This window comes from Solanum pennellii, chromosome 1 (assembly GCF_001406875.1).
Source record: "Solanum pennellii chromosome 1, SPENNV200".
Lineage (NCBI taxonomy): Eukaryota > Viridiplantae > Streptophyta > Magnoliopsida > Solanales > Solanaceae > Solanum > Solanum pennellii.
Genome location: NC_028637.1, coordinates 27,466,884 through 27,486,080, shown reverse-complemented (window position 1 = coordinate 27,486,080; position 19,197 = coordinate 27,466,884). Strand labels below are relative to the sequence as shown.

Genomic DNA, 19,197 nt, shown 5'->3' with positions numbered 1-19,197 from the left:
TAACAAAACAAGGTTTCTCTTTGCTCAGTGTAAAAATTCATTTTTGGTTAAGATATTTACTCAAATGGGGCCTCTTTAAAAGGTTACTGCTCTGTACTCAATCTTTCTAAAAACTTTGTCAAGTTATCTCAAGAAATATATTATGTTTCTTCATGGAAAAATCAAATATTTGGAAAATACTTAGTTCCCTTGTACTCTTGCTTAAGTCTTTTTTAAGCTCTTTCTGCAAACTCAGTTTAAACAATTATGATTTGTTTAAAAGATTCTCAATAATACCTCAATATATACTTAGAACATCGGATTCATACTAAAAAATAAAAATGAACAATCAATTCAATAATCTCAATGCGAAATATAGCAAATCAATAATCAGGAAATCAAGTTCAATAATCAGTAACTCAAGAACTCAAAACTCAATATCAACTCCTCTCAAGAATACTCAAACATAAGGATGCAACCCTAGATTACTCTTTTATTGATGTGAAATTAGATGTAGCGCATGAGGATGAACTAGTCCAATGCTATGATAGCCTTACATACTTGGCAGAACAAAGTTTTTGGAGAAACTGACATAACTTGAAGAATGCTTAAAACTCTAGATTTTCTCGTCTTGAAACATTTCTCTAATGAATTGAAGTGTTAATGAACGTAAAAGAACTGGTTAACACTTTTATGTCCTTAATTAGGTGCAATATGATGTTTTTTAGGCTTAGAGTAGGGTGAAAAGGATGTACTTTAAGTACCAAACACATAGAGAAATTACCAAGATGTCCCGATCTTAAAAAACTAATAGAGGGACCTCCAAGTAAGGTTTCACGGACCTTTTAAGTCTCCACGGTTAGTGAAACACTTCATGGGTTGTATAGAGGACCGAGAACATTTGTCTTACTGACAGGGCTTACCAAAATGGGTATAACATCTTACTTCAAACTTTTAAAGAGGCAAACATGGTACTTGAGTTTGAAATACAACTCAAAGACCTTTAATTTTATAGGTCACGTTCATTATGTACCGAGAGATATGATCGTTTGAAGTTGATCCTTGGAAAATTTCATATTAAAACTCAATCAATAAGAAAACTATCAACTCAACTTTGTGCTAAGGGTTTGTTGTGGCCTTAATTCACATAAAAAAATCATTCTCACACTAATAAATTGACCTTAACACCTAAGAACAATTAAAATCGCTCAGTATGATCGTATACATAAAGAATTGTTCAAGTCTTAGCTTAAAATTTTTGAGGTGTTATATATATCAACAAATTGTATAGCCAAAAATAATATTTACATTCAAATGTATAAACTTCACTGCATAACTCAAGTTATATTTTAGATTTTAGTGAATAAATTTTGTGGTGTAAAATTATATAAGACTCTGCTAATTTTAGGTAATGTTTTTTAAATTTCATCTTTAGCTACTCGATTATGTGTGAAAGGTTCTTTCTGTTAAATATATTAACAATATAGTTATTAGTTTATTATCATTGAGAGAATTTTCTTTTTAAAAAATAAAGTTATAATCCTTTGTAATATGAATATATATAAGTTCAGGTCAAACAAGTTATGGCTATCGAATAACCATAATGTAATATATTAATATTAAAAATACCAAATTATACAAAGTTAATTTAGTATGATGATTATATATTTTTTTAGATGCCAAATACAAAAATTACCATACAACATTTTAAAATATCATGTCATGCTTATCCCTACTCATGGTTATCATCATATCATATCATATTATATTATAAGTGGGAAGTCCTTTAGCTCAAAGTTGAATTACGAATTTGCCCTTCACTTGAACATTATTTGAATGTATATATAACATTATATGAAAATAAAAGCATAATATTTTCATTTGTAATGACCTGAAAAATAAATTTACACTTCAATTACAATAATTAGGATCATTGAAAAGACAATAGTTAAACTTACATTAAATAACCACGAATAGGATAAACGAAAAGGCAATTGAAATTAATAAATCTTTTTTTCTAGTGAATAATGACTTTCTTCAGGTAAATAAAGAATCGATATTTCATCGTTAAGGGAATCATTTCATCTTCATATACATTTCAAAAAGCATGGATGATATAGGAACGCTATTTTATTTAAGAAATCAAAGAGTTTAAGACAATCATTAAGAACATATGAAGTGTGGTGTCTGCAGTGATGTCTCGACAGCGACAACGGTGAAAAACTTATTTTGTGTTCCTAGAAATCTCATAGTCCTCCAGCATCCCCTGCCCTTCATCATTTATCTTTTTTGAAACTGGAAGGTTTCAAATATTTAACACTATTTCTTTGTTGTTGTTTTCGTCTAACCCCCCCCCCCCACTCCCCCTCTTATTGTAGAATATGCCTCTTCTTAGATTTACATGTGATGCAATTTGAAGTGTTCTTGAAATTCAAGGTATATCGATTTATCCGAGTATTTCTATAACGCAGTTTCAATCAGGATATTCAAAGGTTTTTTTCCTTTCTCTATTTCATTAGTCTTTATTTGTTCCTTTTTACCCTTTTTAATTTTTTTCTTATCTCGTTTTTCAATTTTGAAAAGGTGAAATTTCAATAATAAATATGATGAAAGTATATAATTGATAGGTAATAGTAAAATAATTTTACCTTTGAGAACATGGTATTTTTCGCAGCTATAATTTTTTTATGCAATATATTTATTCTCTTATTTTCACATATAGGCTTTTAAATTGTATACATCATCATTTCTCTTACAAGAGTCTTTCCTTCTCCTATTTAATTTCTGGGTGATTGAAGATTAAGATCTTAGTTAGAGAACATATTTTAATCTTAATATGTCTTAGATATTATTTTCTTTTCAGTTTGAACTTGTAATATTTTTTCCTTCAAATTATATATGACTCATCACAAGCATGTTTATAATGTTATTATTGGTTCGTTTTTTTTTATTTTGTTAATTTATTTTCTGATAATTAGAAATTAAATTTGAAAACTAAAAGATATCAATTATTTTTACTATTTGAATAGAGTGATGATTTTTTCATGAATACTGAAAAATCATATCATCAAAAACTAACACAAATAGTGCTATATTTCATGTAAATACGATAAAATATACTCATATATAGACCCGTGGACTTATCACAAGTAATTGCATTCTCAAGACAATCTTATCGTATTGTCATTAAACTTCGATGTTTAAGTTCTTTATAGAAAATGCAAAATGTGTAATTGAAATTTATATTTCTGATAAATTTGTCTCGCGCCTTTGTTATTTCATTAAAGGCATTCTATACATTTAGTATTATTTTTCTATCATGAACCATAGACATATTTTACAGTCATGATTCACATATTTCTGGTTTGATAGCAAATGCACCATTCTATTTATGATTTATTTTTTAATAAATCAAAAATAAATGGTAAAATTAATATTGTTAATTTCAATATCTATACCTTATAAATCACTTCTAAATAAATAAAAAAAAATTGTAATGATAGTAAAGGACAAACGTGCAATGCACGTTATCAGAAACTAGTATTACTATAGTGGGAAAAGCTTAACTCAAAAGTTGATTTACTATTTTACCCCTAAAATATAAATTAAATATTAATTATTAAAAGTTTAATTTGCTGAAATTCTCAGCCCTAATTTAATTCTCCAAAAACATATAATTGATGTTGAGTTGTCCTCGATCACTTTAAGAGTCCCTTCTTTCCAACTGCATTGCTTTGATTATCAGGTATTCCAAATACTATTAAGATATTGTACTGATCCATATAAATGGCTCCAACAACATGTCATTGTCACATTATTCTATTTGTCTTTTCTTGCAACAATTAAATACATCGATTATTGCCAGGTAAAACAAATTCTCCTCCTTTATCTATCAAAAGCTTCTCCGCATCCCTCGTAATGTTAATATATATGAATGTGAACTTTTAATATTTAGTAGAGAAAATAATTATTTTTTAATCCATTTGTGATTATCTTATTTTAATTTTGATTGTTAAGATATCTCATTATTCATACTTATCATTTACTTAATTAAACTAAATGATTTCAGTTCTTCTACTAATAATGAGTATCAATTGAAAGATATGTTACTACTATCAAGGGCAAATCCAGTACTGCAATAAGAAACATTTTTATACCAAGAACAAAACCTAAACATAGACCAAGTTTATAAAATCTTTCGTAATCATATTTGTCATACAAAAGTACACAACCATATCCCAACCCTCTCTCTTTAGTAAATTTAGATGTGAATTAATACTCTAATACACAACTTTTTTATGTTGGTTGATGAATAATTTTTCTCTTTAGTTGTCTCTCCTCTTATATGAGGATACAATTTAGTCAATCCTTCTACGACATACAAAAACAACTTAGTGCACCTATTCCACAAATCAATATCATTATGTTTGCCAATGAAATTCTATTGCAAGAGTGTGCATATATTCACACCGACATATAAATACTCGATTTATTTAATTTTTAACTTATTTCGATAATAAAAATTGATGAAATGAAATAATCTTTTATTGTAAAATGTTGAGTTACAAAACGCCTAATCCTAAATATATTATTTGAAGTAAATATTAAAATGTCATTTCTTAATAAATCTACAAGTTATAATACTCAAATATTAGTAGTGCATTTTCTATTTTTTTTTTGACAAATTACATTTTGTGTTGGTTCTACTTCTTATAATGACATAAGGACTTATTCTTCTTTTTCTTTTCCAAACAATAGATGAAAGTGAAAATTCAGAATTGCATACAAATAAATGCATAGTAAGCATATACTATCATACATACAAGTCAACTCTTTAAGAACTGAAGTTTGCATTACTCAAATTCAAAATTAGTTTAGATTTTCATGATCTGTTGCATATTTTTGTATTGGATTTGTGTCATTTACATTATTCGAGATGTTTATTAATAGAGAACTTTAATTATAATAACAACTAAAAGATTAGTTTTTTTAACGACTTGTGATGACGATGAAGATTTTAACGTGTACACCATTATATTAAACTACACTATAATGGGTAGTGGGTGTTTGAGCGAGTGAGGAGCTATGTAAATATACATATAGATTATTATGACTATTTCAAGGGAGCTGAAGATTTCATTATTTAAACCATAAGGCATTTGTGAGCACACCAAAAAGGACCAATGGAACTATGATAGGAGTAGATTCCAAGGGCAACGCAATACAATGAGGAGAAGGTTGGGTAGATGTGGATGTAACAGAGAAAAGTGATGAGTGTGATGTCACATGTGAAGAACGTGGGTCATTTAATGGCTCTGATTATTCATGGGAAGAAAATGATATGACTTTGATAAAATCATTGACTCTACTTTAGAATGGGTTTGCTAAATGAAAAAAATTGAAAAAATCAAGTTAAAGAAATATCAATGGATCTTTGAGTTAGCTTCAATAGGTTTGTCATATTTCCCAATGACACTAAAGATGAGAAATTAATGAGTTTACATGGAGATTTTGATGAGAAAAGTCTTTAATTATCAACTTTTATTAATTTAACTAGAGATTTGGAGGATCCAAAATTTAACTAATATGCACTTGATATGATTTTGAGTAATACCAAAGAATTTTAGTGGATATTTGATGCACTTGTTGTGTTCTGAAAAAAACATCAAAGTTTGATAAGAACCAAACTGCAAAGTCGAAGAAAATTGTTGTCAAGTTGCAAATTATTCATATTTACATCAAAGTCTGATCAAGATCAACTTTTCAAGATCAGGGAAATAGGCCCCGACCATTCTTGTGAAAATCAAAGAAATAAAAAGACTATTGACTCTAAATATTTAAAATAGAATTACGTTGAAGAATTAAGAATTAATTCAAGTTGGGGAGAGAAAGAATTCCCAACATGTGTGATGCTGAGTTAATGAGCAGTAATCCAAGGACTAGATGAATTATGACGTTGGATGAAAATCTGAAACAACAGTGAATTGTAGAATATTTCTTTTTGGGACATTACATCTGTTTAGCTTGTTGTAAATATAAATTTAGCCAGATGTTAACCTATAATAGGTGTTGAGGGATGTCATTTGAAAGGGTACCAAAAAGAGAGTCCACTATTGGCAAAAATAGGAATTGAAGGAAACAATACCTTATATCCTGCTGAATTCGCGTTAGTGGAAGGTGAGATAAAAGATACATGGAGTTGGTTTCTTACTCTTGTTAATGAGGACATATAAAACTCACAAGACTCTTCTGCATGGACTTTCATTTCTGATAAATAAAAGGGTTAATTCCAATATTCATGAGATAATAATAGATGTTGCACAAAAATTTTGTATGAACATAATATTTTTAAGATTTAAGATTTTGGAGGACAAATAATGTAGAATATCTTATAAAAAGTTGTTGGAGCAGTTATAGAATCTGAATTTTCCAAGAATATTTAAAAAATGTCAAAATTAGAATCAAAAGCCTCGAGATGGTTTATTACAACCCCCATTCATTAGTCAATGATTTTTATTTCTCTTTACTCAAAATGTGATATGTTATTAAACCATTTGTTTGAGTCATTCAATATTGTACTTCTAATTAAGAATTAAGTATATTTGGAAAATAATTGATTCAGTTAGAATATAAATGATGTCCAAACTGCAAAAGAACAAAGACAAAATGATGAACTATTTTTAGAGAATCTGTATAATAATCATATTGAAGCTAGAAGTAATAAGGCTAAAGTGACTAATGTATTTCCATTAAATCTATCAAATCCATTAACAAATTGAACATATTTATCTTATACTACTCTCGATTGATCTTAAAGAGAAATTATGTTCTTGTAAGTTATAAGACCTAATAGAAATACCATATAATCATGTTATTGCAGCTATCTGGATTAAGAAGGATAAACCTAAATATATGTCCATGAATGTGATATGATTGAACAGTGAAGAGTTATTATGCATCAATATTTCCAATTGTCAATTTTGATTAATAACCTATGATATGGATTGTACCACTATAATTCCACCAATATACAAAGCACAACTAGGTAGACAAAAATAAACAACGGAAGAGAGGGATTGATGAGAAAAGAAAAAATTAAGATTTTTAAAAACTTAGATTAATAATAAAATCAAGAAAAGATGTAACAAAAAGTGTGGAACATGTGAATTTAGGTCACAATAGTAGATTCTCTGTTCTTATCAGAAGCAAACACTCTAAACTTCAACAACAACAAAAAGTCTATCAACAAGTCGGAATGGAAGGACTTTCTACACCTAATAATTCAAGAAAAAATAAGTAGTCAAATAAATTGGTCTCTTCAATTATTGATGTCTACTTAATAATGCAAAACGAACTAGTCAAACCAGTTAAAGATAATGATACTGAATTTTTTTCTTTTCTTGTTGTAGGTTCCAAGTACCATTATTGAGAATGCAACATCAATGTAGTCCAACTCCACATTAATAAATGAATAAACTATAGTTACCTTTCTTGTTGTCTACACATGTTGCTTATATCCAACCTCACTACGTGGCTTATTTTCCAAACTGTATATTGTAGGTCAATCAACTAAACCAATTAAGCGTACCAGAAGAAGAAGTTAGTGAGCATTCCATAGAAAGTACAAGGTAACTCTTCATCGAGATAATATGACCATAATACAAACAAATATAAAGATTAAAAAAATGCATTTCAAAAGTAGAAAGATATTTTAAAGAAGTTAAAAGACAAACCGACAACATTTACACAAGCTTAAATTTAATTGTTTCTCTATGATGTCAAACTTGTTTAGGTTCATGTTCATTGATGATTGTGTTTTTCCTTTTAAAACCATATGCAATTCACTTAATATTGTAAGTCTTCATATGAGTTATTCAATATGGTTCAGAAAAAGAATTTTCTATGTCCACAAGAATAAAATGTATAAAATATAAGAAAGTCAATTATTTAATTCTCATGAGAATTTTTTTCTAATTAAAAGAAACACTACATCAAATTTAAGGTAAAAAAGATTAGTTTACACATTTTCTTTAGTCTATAAACTCTTTCTCTATCTCTCTCTATCTTTATTTATTTATATATATGAATACCAAGTACCTATACAGAAATCAAAGCCTAGTTGACTAGTTATCTCCTTATTGATTTAGATGTATATACATGAACCAGTAAAAGGACATGCAAGATCCATTTTTGGTTCTTGATAAGAGAAGACAAAGTGAAATCTAAAAATCTAGAAAATAAGAATTTTAAATATTACATCCCAAAAGTTTCTAAGTCATGATTAGATCTTCAAAATTTTATAAAAAATTAAGTAGTCAAAAGTATTGATTAATGGACCATATAAGTTTTCACGGGCCGTAGATACTGACCATAAATCTACAACTCAGAACTCAGGAATACTATGACCTCTATGGATCATAGATCATTCTCATGGATAATAGAAGCTCGCGTAGAACAAACCTTGAAAAATCCAACATTTTCACCTAATTTTTGTGGACACTATATGGCCCTTGGATTGTTCTATAGTCAGTAGAAGACTTTCATGTCTGACCTCCGACCATTTTTAAGTTAGGTTCAGTTTGATATATTCCCACTCCTTTAATTTTCAACATATATTTAAGTGGAATTAAGAGTAATTTATCATCCTAAAACTTTTTTTCACGCACAAGACTCAAAGTTTAGTGTCTTCTTTCTAAAGGTTCCTCTCAAGCAAGAAGTAGGATTTTTTATCTTCAAGTCTTCATTCCAAGATTAAGTCTAGTGATGTAAACAACATGTATGTGGGGCTTCGTCAGTGTGTTTCCTTTCGCCCATTGAGTCCAAACAAACCTCAAATTTCAAAGTTTATGATCTCTGTAGAGGTAAGGTTTCCTTGTTTTGGGCACTTAATGTAGTTACGTTTCTCTTTCATGATTTAACTTTAATTGCATGTTTTGCTTATAATTCCATGATTTAAATGGTGTTTCCATGAACCCAAATTATGCAAATATTTTGGTGACTTTGAAGTATGTAATTTCAGAATGCATGCTTTCAGATTATTTTTTATGATTTTAGATACTTTCACATAAAGTGTCTTCAATATTAATCGAAACAATTAGCTCATGGGGGTTTTATTTAGCATCGAGCAGAGTTAGGAATGAAGGATAACTTTGAACGTCTGCTAGGTTCTTTAGTTGCAATCTCTAAGTTCAAGAACTACATGTCACCATAGGATTTAAAAGGTCTCCCATCAGTTTAGGCAGACTCCCTAGTCTTTATAGACATTTAGTGGATCAACATTAGGTTAGTGGATCCACCTTAAGCTTAGACCAACCTTTATGCCTTGATAAAGTACATTGGAGCCTTTTAATGGGGTAAACTCCACATATTTACTTATATGGTTATCCGTCTATTAGTAGCACCTCCCATAATTCAGTCATTTCAGATCATTATATGGGCAAACAATATTAACATATTTCATGTTATTTACTTGGTCAATCCATCATGTATCTTCCATCCAACAAGTTCAATATTTATGTTTAACCTACACATTCAGAATATTCAACATATTGAGTGTTTTATAAAACTTACTTTCCACTAATATGTTAATATTTTGTGGAAAAATCAAAAGATTCTATAGATAAAATCATACCCAAAAAGATAATTATATACATGTCGATATGTTTCTCTTTTAAATTTCAAGAATCAATCATCACTATATCACCATCTTCATCGCACATTTCATTCTGATCCATGTCTCTAAGATCACATCCTCACCAATATAACTCAAGATTGGTGTTATTGATTCTAGAGAAACATTTTATCTTGAATTCACTACCACCAATTTCACCATTCAAAGTGACTTGCAGGTCCTTTCCAATTTCATCTTCATCTCCATTAGGAAATTAATGCCTGCAAAGTGGACAAGTATTACTCTGAATCAACCAAAGGACAATACAATCAATACGAAAAAGTGTTTACAAGTTAATTGACTTGCTTCAGTATCAATTTCAAATTCCTCCATACAAATCGAACATTTTTCGATGATTCATCGATTTTCACACTCGAAAGTAAGTTGAGAAATGATTTATGAGTCGAAGAAAGGACATGAGTTGAGTTAAGAAATTCTTATTGAGTTGAGTAAAACAACTCATTTGAAAGATCATCGAAATCACTCTCATCAATTTCTGTTTCAGAAGCAGAATAATCAAAAGTAACAGAATTTGTGGTGGAAAGGGTAAAATCATAGAAATAGGCGTATGATTGGCAATGGTGTAATTAGGGAGGAAGTGAAGATAAAAGCAACGACGGAAACTGAAGGGGGAGCTGATGTCAACGGTTGGGGTTATATGAAAGGCATCGTTGCAGTTGTAGCACCAGTAAGAACGAAGGTTACCAGCGGTGGAAAGGGTGGCCTCTCTTGACATGACAGACTTTTGGTTTCCTCTTTCTCGATTTTCTAGAGGCACTACTAACTTTTTCTTATTTTATTTTTGCAAATGAGTTTTAAAAATGTCCATTTAAATTGTTTTATTCACGAACAGGTGGAATAAATGATCATTATTATAATTTTCTATAAAACAGTATGTCATAAATATTAGAGTTAAGGTCAAAAATATATTCAAAATATATTCTATTTTATTTATAGATTTGTGAAATATATCTTTGACTAGATTGAAATTTAAAAAAACTATTCTATTTAATTAAATGGCTTGCAAAACATATCTTTGACTACATTACGGGTGTGTTTGGTATGAAGGAAAATGTTTTTCATGGAATATAATTTCCTTGAAAATATTTTGTCTGAAAATAAGTTTGTTTTTAACTTATTTTCTCATGGTTGGTAGTTTAGTGAAATATCTTTTAGAAAATATTTTCTAGTGTATGATTGGTGAATAAAAAATATTTTTTTGAAAATATATTTATTTTAGGATAGATAGTAGAAAGTACCTTTTTTAGAAAAATAGTGTTTGACCTTAAAATCAACCCCCATAATCAATTCAACATCTACCCCGACACTCGATCTCAAACTGGCTCCTACTCCTGACAGGAGATCTGATATTTAAACTTGAATTGAACCTTACCATGACCTGAATATGGGTACGATCCCAAGACTCAATCTAAGACCTAACCCATCTAGAGACCTTACATTAAAATTATTATAAATACTCAACACCCTAACTTGATTTCGATCCGAGAACCAATCCCGACCCCTAGCCCAACCCAAGACCCTACCTGACAATCGACCCCAACATCCAACTTAAGATCCAACTTTTGAAATAAATCTGACCATGGCACTCTATTCGACCCAACACCCAACCCAACATTAGACCCTCAACTTTGACCCAGTACTTGACCCAACCCCGAACTTGAAACTTGACTTGAGACATAAGAACGAAGCACAACTTCGACCTCAACCCGAAAACTAAGACCCAAAGCCAACCTCGAAATTTGACCCGACCCTAATCCGAGACCCAAATCCAACACCAACCCGACCTCCACCTTGACCCTAACCCAATATCTAACCTCGACTCCATACCCAAACGTACAACTCAAGACCTAACTTTTGAAAAGGAATCTTACCCTAACGTTTGATCTAACCCCGAAACCCAACCTAAGATTTGAACCCTGACTCTGACCTAGGACCTGAACCAGACTTGACCCCAACCATGACACCAGACCTGAGACTCTATATAGAAAACATGAACTCGACCCTGGATCTAAAATAGACACCAGACCTCGACCTCAACACTGGATCCTGGCCTTGACCTTAACCCCAACCTAAGTTTAATATTGACCTGAGACCCAACCCTGATCCTAAAACTTGAGACTCAACCCTGATCCTAATACCTGAGACCTTACCTGAGACATTGATACTAAACTCGAGAATAGACCTCGACCCAGATACCTGACCTGAGACCCACTTCTATAATTTACCTGATGTAGACCGAAGACTCGACCTGAGACTTGACCTGAACCCATAACCAACCCTGATTTAGGCCTAAGATCCAACCCTAACCTGAAACCTAAGCTCAACTCGAGACCCAACACCTAACTAGAGAATCTTCCTAAGACGATACCTTTACCTCGACCTTGAGACCCGACCATTTACCCTAATACTAATTTATGACTAGACCTGCTCATGACACATGACCTCGGCACTCGATCTTGACACTGAATCCAAAATTCAACTACTAACTATAACTCGAGATCTAACGTGACTTGATCCAAAACATATTATTTAGGTCTTGAATTAAGATTGAAAATCGGGTCTTGAATTAATAATCCGAAGTTGGAACTAGTATTAATATTAAAAACCGTACCCGAGACATAAGTTAGGAAAAAAAGTACATGTGTAAGGTTCCAAATGATTTTGAAAATTTTCTTCCTTACTTTTTTTAAGGGAAGTCATTTTCCTTAAATTTGATAAAAAATAGTTGATTTGGAAAGCATTTTCAAAATACCTAAGTCCACAAAAGATAATATAATTGAAAAACATTTTCATCAATACTAAACAAACCTTACATGTTTTTCTATAAATTCTTGAAGGAGCGTTTGTCCATATAATCTTCGTCCACCTAACATATATGAAGACTATATAATGGCATATTAATTTTTTAAATATATTTTTACTTTGATATTTTTTGAGTCTTGAACTCTTTCGTTTCCATTAGATTAATATCACTAGCCAAAACCCTTTTTCATTAGCTTTGTATAATGTCACTTGCTCCAACCATTTCGCATCGGCACAATATCACCAGCCAAAACCATTTGTCATTGGCTTTATTACCACATGTCTCATCACAGCGTAAAAGAATTAATGCAAATAGGTAATTTCATACCATGAGGAAGAGACAATAGACTCAAGCAACTCTAACCTACAATAATGTCATCAAAGCATTTCATCAATTAACAATTAAGGATCACTATCAAGGCGATTCAACAAAACACGACTATCAACACATTGCCCTTTTATGAATCCCCTTTTTGTTGATAAGATCAAGCAACCAGAGTAATTTAATTCATCACTTTTTTCCCATTACTCATGAATACATATAATGACGGGAAATACAATATTATACGTCATTTACCAGGTGTAGAAGTTCACTTACCGTAACTCAATCAAAAGTTAATTTAAGACTTGCGATTTTGCTTTCAAACAATTTTCAAATCCACAAAACCTAATCAAAGAGTTAGTCAAAATAAGATTCTATAAATAACAACATTCATATCATATAGTTTGAAAAATGGGTCAAATCAACCCAAAAATCCATTCTAATAAGAAATTTGAATCCAAAAATCTTTTCTTGAAAATAATATCCAAGCCATATGGAAATCATTGGTGAAACCTATTTCGGTAAAGAATTTAAAATAAGTTTAGAATCACTATTTTAACTTGGAACTCATGTTTTTGATAAAACATTAACTTTATCAATCAAAATTCCAATTTTTGATGTTAAAACATGATAATAGGGAACTGATGTTTTAGGGTTAAAAAGACTTACCCAAATGATTCAACATGAAAAATCTCTTTAAAAGTACCCACCAGGGGTTTTCCAAACAAAAAATAGGGTAAAATGGGTGCAAAACAGTGAAATTTCATGTCGAAACTCTCTCAATTAACACTTTAGTGAACGTACGGTCACTAAGACAATCTTCACGAGTTCCTACAAGAATTGGGCCTCTTACTTTTATGAGCCACCTTTTGCTATCGTAAAAATTGCAAAAGTGAGTGGATGTTCGTGAATGCAAGTTTTAGGGGAACTTGACTCTTCTCGAACGTGACTAGATCACTACTAAAACAATGCTCGTGAAAATGAGATGCTCCGTTTCTAAAGCAAAGCACACCGGTATCTGCAAACCAGAAAACTCTCATTCATTCCTCAAGATTTTTTTGGTACCCCATAGACACAAACCAGATATTCACTTGACTAAACTCGATGTTTAAGAATTGGTGGGAACCATTGAAAGATGAATTCAAGGTCTCCTTGACCCTAAATTTGAGAAAATCATAAGGAAAAAGCATAATGTCTAAATGCTAAATTAAGCTCATGAGCTTAGAAAGTTTATCCACGACCTCCTCTAGGACAATAACAATCTCCTAAATTCAATGAAACTAGAGAAATCGGATTCGAGCATCCAAACCTGAAATGTTGACCAAAATCAACCCACATGCTAAAATTTTACAAATTTCCACTTAGGACATCAATTCCATGAAAAGACTCCAAATTTCAAATAGACAACCCTCCTAGACCAATTTACACATTACGAGACTGGTGAAATTGACAAAATTCCATTTTGAGACTTATGAGTCCACAATTTGGCCTTATTCAAGGCTATATTTTGATAGGTTTAGTGTACAAATGCATTTCTTCTCTAAAACTGATAGAATAAATCGAGTTTCATGTATTCAGACTTGGACACAAAGGCATGGAAAATATCAAGCAAAAAGGAACAGAGGCGGTTGAAAGAATGAAGAAGAGAAGGACTAAGGATGGCTATACCCGTTTGGCATGTCTCCAAAGGGTATCAACTCCTCCTTCTGTTCCAATGAGTTGAGCCCTGGAGGAAGGGATCAAATGGTGGTGTGTCACCGAGCAGTTCCACGAAGTAGTATTATGTCGCCAAATGATCCAAACACAAAGATGTTGTAGGGTAACGCAAGACAACGATAAATATACCCAAAAAGGGATTACTGAGTGGATCGGCGATCCCGAGTAACTGCACCGAGTAGTCCTTTGCACCATAACTTTTTGAAAACTCTAAATACTTGTTAATATTTTTTGGTTGGTATCTAATTTCATAGTTTTAAACAATAATTTTTAGACTTAGCTTCTAATTTAAGTTTTGGAGAGCTCTTGGAAAACTTTTCTGAAGAACTTTGGAGATTTTAAGATTCTCATCTTGAAGAAATTAAAAGTGCGTGTTGAAAATTCTTCATATTAGACTTGATTGAAGCGAAAATAAATCAAACCTAGTTGATGTTACTTCAACTTGGTACCATTTTCTTCCCTTTTTCTATGTCTAGCTAAAACCCCAATTCTTGGGGTGTGATTTTGTGAATATGAGTTAAATCTATTGTTGCATGTTGCTTATTGTTAGTATATTCTTTTTTAAAATGTGATTTCACTTTGCAGTTTTGTTTGAACTAAATGAGGTTGTAGTTGCAAATACGATTTCACCTTAGTGTTTTTGTATTGCTAGAGACGGTTTTATAACTAAGACTATTAAGTTTATAGCCGGTTGTTATTGGTTCATCATGGGTTCAACTCTAGACAGTGAATCCTAGTCCCTTTCCCACACTTTCAGATCGAAAGAGTGATTGGTTTAAGGCAGAGGTTGTTCTTAAAGGCTGCAACTCGGTGTTTGAAACAAATCTATTTGATTAGGGGTAAGTGGCTCGAGAGATAATTTACCCCCCGCTAAAGTCTAGCCTTGTAACACCCAGTATCCAAAAACAAACCAGAAGTTAGCTTTTTAGAAATTTGCAGGATTAACCTACAGTCATCATCTACGGACCATAGTCTGATCTATAGCCCGTGCTGTAAGTCCGTAGTTCGCCACTACAACCCTCCCCAAAATCCTGCTCAGAAAATAAATGAAGTCTCGACCCACGGATAGAACTACGGTTCGTAAGTCAGATCACGATCCGTGGTCTGTGTCCGTGGATCAAGACCTCATTACCCAGCCTCTTGCATGAACCACGATTGATCAGTACGGTCCGTAGGTCTACGACCGTAGGTAAAGGTTAACATTCAGTTAGGGGGGATTTTTTTACTATGTCAACTTCAAATGGTCATTAATCCTATAACAAAAGGAACCAGGTGTTACATTACCTATGATATGATAGATAATTGAATCCTCTATCCAAGGCCAACAAGTTTGCTAAAATAAGACCTCCGCGTCAAAAGTTATGCTCATTTTAGTGAAGGCATGTCGAGCAGACTCAAAAATTACGGACCATAGATTGAAAGATGACTCGTCAGTCCAATGCGTTGATCACTCCGAAAATAAGTAATTCAGGAGTCTTTTGGTCTTTTCATATTTCTTTAACCCCTAAGATACGTCGTTTAAACCCTATATCATGAGATTTTACTCAATTTAAGCCTAGAAACATAACTAAAACTTACCTACGTCAAATCATTAATCAAATCATTGAAATTAGAAGCAAGAGAAGAGAAAAAAGGTCAAGAACCCAAGTTCAATAACTAAGCAAGGTTCCATCAGTTCCGGCCCCATAATCTAACGATTTCTCCGCGGAATTCATCACCTGGCATGTGGGAATTCACTATTGGGTTCCTTTCACCCATTAGGTTCCAAGTTTCAAATAAGTTTCTTGATTCCCATTAGGGATTCTTGGATGAATTATCTTCAAAACATTTGTGACACTTATACCATGCCTTCTACAAATTCAAAATGTAAGATTAAATTCAAACCATAAGTATAAAGAATCATCATTTACCATTAACAGTGACCTCAAAACTATATTGTACTTAACATGGAAGATCAACTGAATACAGTTGGGAATGCAAAAAAACTTAAGAATTAATGGCATTACCAAGAAGATCGTATATGCCATACATATCGACTTCACCTCTGTTACCTACATTTGAAGCAATTGAATCAGATCAAAAACATAATAGGAACACATGGGGCGGGAATCATCACTCATTTCTTGTTTATAACAAAACAATAAAAGAAGCATATACATTTTCTGTAAAAGAGCATACTTCTTGATTGAAGTAATATTATGAAATAGAACCTTATAAAAATTCAATGGAAAGTTTGAAGAAATACTTCACGATACTGAATGTCTTAACATGATAATCTTGAACATAGAAGAGCTTTCTATCTCTAAGTCACTAGTATGGACTAATAATTAATCTAATTGATGCTCTCAACTGTAAAGTTTTCTCATTTCCTCTAGTTGTACAAAATATGAAATGCTTAAAAGTTGACCACTACTGACATGACGTAGTGAAAATAAGATCCGGACACCCCCACCGCTCACAAGGGAAATAGCAACAACCAACTCCCCATATTTACTAGTACGGACACTGATGCACCTTCCACCAAGCAGACTCAAATAGTTAACCTTGGCAGTCTTGCCTCTGCATCTGGTTAAGCAAAATACCATTCTTCGAAGCTTTCCATGAGTTACCACATTATTCGAATAGGTACTACAAACAAGAAGCATTAGGTAGAAATAGGTCAGGTTTTAAAAGTTACATCCAACAACAATGACCAATTCTATGTTGCATTCACTATTTGTTTCTTGTAACCTCTTTTCCAAAGTTTGAAATCCTTAGCAATTGTACTTATCATTTCTTTCCCGTGTTTACGTATAAAAGGTCTGAAATCCTTAGCAATACGTGCTTCATGGCAAGTTTCATAGATCACCAAATCAAAATTTCCATACAGAAATTTACAGTAGATTCAAGTATCATAAAGGGTTCAATGTGGGTGTATGTACATATAAAAATGCTATAGTGAACTACCACCAAAAGAGTTTCAATGTTCATAACAAATATTAATCTCTATATAATGCATACAAAAACCTCCACATATGAACATCAACTAAATTTTGATCCTATAATATAACATATATATCCTATTTTTCAGCATAAGAGAGGATAACTAAATAATACTTCATTTCCCACTAAAATTTTGATCTTTTTCGCAAAATCAGAACACATTTAGATAAAATCATACCCAAGAAAATTATATACATGTCTATATATTTCTCTTTTGAACTTCAAGCATCAACCATCATTATATCACCGTCTTCATCACGCATTGCATCCTGATCCCTTTCTCTAAGATCATCATCCTCACCAACTTCAGTCAAGGTTGATGTTGTTCATACTGTGAAATTTTCTCGAAATTCTCTACCACCAATTTCACCATCCAAAATTACTTCAATTTCATTTTCATCTTCTTGCGGAAATTAAAACAGACAGAGTGGACAAGTATTACTGCAATTAAGCCAAGGGATAATACAATCATTATGAAAAAAATGCTTACTAGGCAATTGACTCACTTCCATATCAATTCCAAATTTCTCCATACAAATAGAATATTTTTTCGATAATTCATTGATTTTCACACTCGGAAGTGAGTTGAGAAACGATTGTAGAGTCGGAGAACGGAATCGAGGTGGGTTAAATAACTCAAACAAAAGATCGTCGGAATCACTCTCATCGAATTCAGTGTCAGAATTGGAATAATTATAAGTAACAGAATCATTGGTGGAATGGGTATAATTGGTAAGATTTAAATATTGAGGAAAAGGTATAAAACTGGCAATGCTGTAATTAGGGAGGAGGTGGCGATGAAAGGAGCGAGGGCAACGAAAGGAGGAGGTAACGCCGACAGTGGTGGTTACGTGAAAGGCATTGTTGCAGTTTTAGAACCGGTAGGACCGGCGGTTACCGGCGGCAGGAAGGGTGGCCTCTGTCGACATGACGGGATTTCGGAGAAAAGTTTAGAATAGTGTCTTATTTAAATGGTTTTTTGCATGAACCGGTGGTATTATCGCATCATTATTATATTTTGACATAACATTTTCTTTTATTTTGTCTTATAAATATTAAAGTTAAGGCAAAAAATATATTTATATCTAAATTATTTGATTTTTAGATAAAAGTTATGGAAGTTACAAGCCAAAAATAGTTAGTGAAACACACCTAGATGTTGAGTTTATTAAATCCATCCCTAAGCTATTGGTTGATTTTGATCGGCTTTTCTATTGAAAATGCCTTCAATTATGTTCGTATTGTAATAATTTTGATTAAAAGAATGAAGACAAACCGTGAGTTAGTCTTATTTGTTTTCTAATGTGTTCAAATGATTTCAACTAAAACAAAATTATTCTTGAACAATTTCACTATCAATTGGACTAATAATTCCGGAAAAACGTATGTATCATCTATCAATATATTCCCCTCACAAAATCTGGTCCCACATCAGCCAACAGTGTTTAAAAGGAACAAATTATTGGTGGTTCAATAATTCAATAGCAAAATAGCAAAGTTAAGGTACCTGAAAGGAAAAACTCAACAAATTTAGCGATCTATTTATGTATTTGGCCAAATTAAATGGTTGTCTCAATATGCTTCTAGGCATGTATTTCCATAAATTTCCGCCCACCTAACATAGGTTCTAGAAATTTGATGTCGTATTAAATTATTTATTATATTTTAAAGGAAAAGGGTAAAAAATATCTCTAAACTATGTGAA

General features: G+C 31.9%; 2 pseudogenes; both read right to left on the bottom strand.

Moving 5' to 3' along the window:
- Positions 1 to 9,656: 9,656 nt before the first annotated feature.
- Positions 9,657 to 10,385, bottom strand: LOC107019231 (annotated as a pseudogene).
- Positions 10,386 to 17,709: 7,324 nt separating this feature from the next.
- Positions 17,710 to 18,421, bottom strand: LOC107019223 (annotated as a pseudogene).
- Positions 18,422 to 19,197: the final 776 nt, after the last annotated feature.